The sequence below is a fragment of the Strix uralensis genome, chromosome 2, assembly GCF_047716275.1.
Source record: "Strix uralensis isolate ZFMK-TIS-50842 chromosome 2, bStrUra1, whole genome shotgun sequence".
NCBI lineage: Eukaryota > Metazoa > Chordata > Aves > Strigiformes > Strigidae > Strix > Strix uralensis.
The window spans coordinates 1,149,612-1,153,635 of NC_133973.1; positions in this window are offsets into that span (position 1 = coordinate 1,149,612).

The window sequence follows — 4,024 nt, forward strand, 5'->3', positions numbered from 1 at the left end:
TTTAATGCTAATGACTTGTAAATATGGGGTATAACAGAGCACAAGGGAAACGGTCTTACTGAAGTCAGTGAGCTAATGGCTGTTGTGAAGCTGATATACAGGTAGGGAATCTAGGATGTATTCCTACAGCAAAACTTCTGTTTATTATTCTTAAATGATTTGAAGGTAACCGAAGGCAGAGAGTATCCCGGTCTTCATGAGATTAAGTCAGTTAGATTTTTATGTCTGAGAAAGTACAAACAGAATATGCAGTGCCTTGTCCATTCCCGGGTATTTTGGCGTGTTCTTTGATTGATTCCCTCTAACTCAGTGTCCAGTTTTTCCAGTCTTCCTTGTAGAGATGCACCAGCTAAGCTAAGATCCTGGAAAGTATTTAGATGCCTGACTCTTGCTTAAGACTGAACTCCATTGATTTTGGCTAAAGTTTACAAGCAGGCCCATTGATTTCAGTGGATAAGACTGAAATCAATGCTGTTCAGGTATGGAGCTCAGAAAGGCAGAGCCAAGCCTGCTGGCTCTGACCCACAGGCACTTGTGCGTGTCTTTCATTTCCAGCATGTGGGCACCGCTGCTGCCCCTTCTAAACTTCTCGATGCGTAGCTCCAGATTACTATGCAGAGCTTCAGCTACACACATACCAGTACCCTGAAATAGTGAGGAATAAGGTAGCAGTCCTCCGTGTAACTGCTGTGTCTTGAAATGTCAATCTAGGCACAAGCAATGCTTTCTGTTTGATAATGTGTTATTAGCAGAACTCCTCCTGCCTACGGTTCACGCCAACAGCTCTGGCACAAAGTGCCACTACCAGTGATGTTCATACTCTGTGCTTGCAAACAGTACTGTGGCCTTAAAGATGCAGGCCAGTACAGTAACATGTTGCTGGTGAGATAAACATAGGCTTGAAATAAAGTTTTAAACCAGAAAAGGATTCAATGGCTGTGAGTCAAGGGTGAAGTCTAAGTAAGTTTTCCTAAGAGCCAGCTGGTCTTCTGCCAGGTCTTCTGCTTCATCCACAGACTGGTTTCCCTTCAGCTGTGTTGGCATCTCTCTGCTTAGGTGATGCCATGACTCTCTGCCAGGTTTATCTCATATTACAAAATCCTGAACACTGGACTGGAAGAGGTTGGAAGGTCTCTCCTGATTTTACAGGAAATATGCCTTATTTCAGCATGGTTATGGGCTTGCTATTTCTTTTTTTAATCAGTGCTGTGTTGCTAAGTCTGATATATTTATCATTAGTCTCATAGTATTTGATGGTCCTCTAAAACTAATCCCAGCTCTTGTTGTCAAGTGATTAAGCAAGAATCTCAGCTTTCACTTAAAAAACACATTTCTCGGCTTAGCATTGTTGAGAAGTAATTGAAAAATTCTGTTTGAAGCACTTGAAAAATACTGAAAGTGAAAAATGTTGAAAAATCTTGGAAGTGTTTATATACTCTGCAAACTGAGAAATCAGAATATGTGAAAAAAATAGAGCGCCTTTTTTTCCCCCTACAAAAGTTACATGTTTTTTAACTTAATCTTGAGATTTGGGAGGAAGAGCAGTCAAGTCCTCCTCTTTGGCTGTTTGGGGTTGATAGAATTGTCTGTTTTCTTCAATTACTTATGCTGTTCTCTTACTCAAACCTCTCTTCAAGTGGAGTGGATCGAATGGAGGATGTGGGTTTGGCTTAGCACCAGCCTTCACCAAGGGGACCCACAAAGGGAGTCAGTGTTGGTATTTCTCTTCCCCAGCCAGCCCACCCCACTTTTCCTTCTTCACCTTTTTTATTCAGAGGTAGAAAAGCTCAAATAGTTATCTTTTTTTTTTAAGTTTGCTGCATTTCCCTTTGTGAATGCAAAGATTACCCTGCCCTAGTTTATCTAAAAAAATCACTGACAATGCTGACAGTATGCCATCTGCAGCCCTCGTAGCATGACTGGGGCAATGCTCAGCATTTATGAAAGAGTGCTTTTCTCTCAGATGTTTGAATTCAGTCCATACTGTTGTTATTTATTAAATAAATAAGACTTTCTTTCCTGATGTTTTATTAAAAAATAAGGGTTTATTTAAAATGTTAGGCCTATATGGCACTTCAGTAATGCATAGGCTCTGTGTTGGCTCTCAGATTAGGGGTGACTTTTACTCCGTATAGTACAATGTAGGTGGGGTGCTTCTGTGCCATGGAACACATGAGAAGGTAGAAGTGCTGTGGGCTCCCAGTACTGGGCATCTGCACTCAGTTCCACTTGGTCTGAATAGGCACAACTCTGTTTCCCTGCAATGGCATCTGGATTGTGTTAGCAGGAGTGAAAAGGGATTCAGGTCCGGTGAGGTGTCCTAAGCAGGTTGAAAGGCTCTCTTCCAGAATGGCTTTACGAAAGTCAAAGCAATCTTGATCAGCTTTTGAAGCCAGCGAACTTTTGCAAGGCAGGCTCATCATCACCTTGCTCTGTGCTGAGGAATTTGGGCTGGAACCTTATCAGCTTTGGAGCAATGTCTTCCCACGCGCAAAAATTACCTAAACATTAGAAGTGGATGCTGCAACTTAGATAAAAATTTAGATAAAAACTAAGTTCAGTTCCTAGCCTTGCTAACTAGCTGTCCTAGGACTTCACAGGAATCACTCTTTCTCTGCCTCAGTTCTGCTTTTTGGTTTTTTTTTTGGTCCACATCCCATTTCTGCCTTCCCCCAAGATACATTCTGTTTCCCACCCACGTCTTTCCTCATCTGAGAATTACTTAACTTTCTGAAGAGGAGTCCTGTGAAATGTATCCTACACAGATGCACTGCTAGGGTGGAGCTGGGAATAGAGCATGGGTGGAAGGAAGTGACTGGGACAGGGATGAGGGAGAGAGGTGGTATATGGGACAGTAAGACACTGCAGCTCCAGTGGACAGGAGAGCAGAACTGCTGCTTTCCATGGTGCTGTGGATCTAAAGCAGCTTAAGCTGATCTTGCGCTGTCCCCTTGGAGGCCTCCATGGGCCTGTGGTGTGCACACAGAATTGAGAGCAGCCTAAGTAGTCAAGATAAAGTTTTGTGGGAGATGGGTGTCCATCTAGAGCAAGTGTTCCCAGAGATGATCCTTCTATGCCTAATTATAGTGCCTGGCCTTTTCCATCAACTTCCTGGCATGAGTGCTTTCTTCTCTGATGCTCCTGTTTGGAGCTCACTTGGCTTCCTTTGCCTGTCTAGCAGTGTCAGCTAACAAGCTTCTCCAGCTTCCCTAGCCTCTTGATTTCTCTTTCCTTACTTACATGTGTCAGTAACTGGTTCTCACAGAAGCTCCCTAGTCACCATCATGGTCTCTGAGAGTGACAGAGGGTTTCTTTGTGTGCACAATAATAACCTGGTGTAAATAAAATCAAGAAAGAACAAGGCTACAGCAAAGCAAAACCTCTTCTTCTTTTATTGGACAAGTGTAGTTTTAATGTTCACGCTGGAGGGTATGCTAGTAAATATGTTAAAAATGCTTGGAACGTTGAAACTGACTGGCTGACACCACTGTTTCCTATGAACCTTTACAACCTTAAATTGGTACGCGGGGTCATCGTGGCCCTTGAGCCAGCACCACCAAAGCCACTGCTAAGTTTACCATTGACTTCATCAGCTAAGAAACTGAGTCCTAAATTCTGGTTTGTTCAAGAGCAAAAATCCTACCTCAGATCTTCCTGGAAGAGACCAATAGTCTTTCCTGCTGGATTACAGCTGCATGAGTGCTGCGCAGTCTTGAAACATGGTCAAGTTTATCCCTTACACGGAATGAGGTCTGCAGGTTGGAGGAACTGAGGTCACCTAAGTCATTAGCTTCATTTGTCTATTCTAAGCCAAGAATACATTACCTAGGGCAGGTGGATGTTGTACAGGCACCCATAGCAGAAATCCAGTCCACCTGAAGAGTAGAGTCCTGACAAGCGCAGTGCACGTATTTACTGCGAGTGCGAGTGGCCTGACCTACTCCTGGGTTTGCCCAGAGTAGAGCTCCTGCTAGTTATGTCGTTAGAGACTTTTAAGACAATACAAAAGAGACTCTCAGGAAAG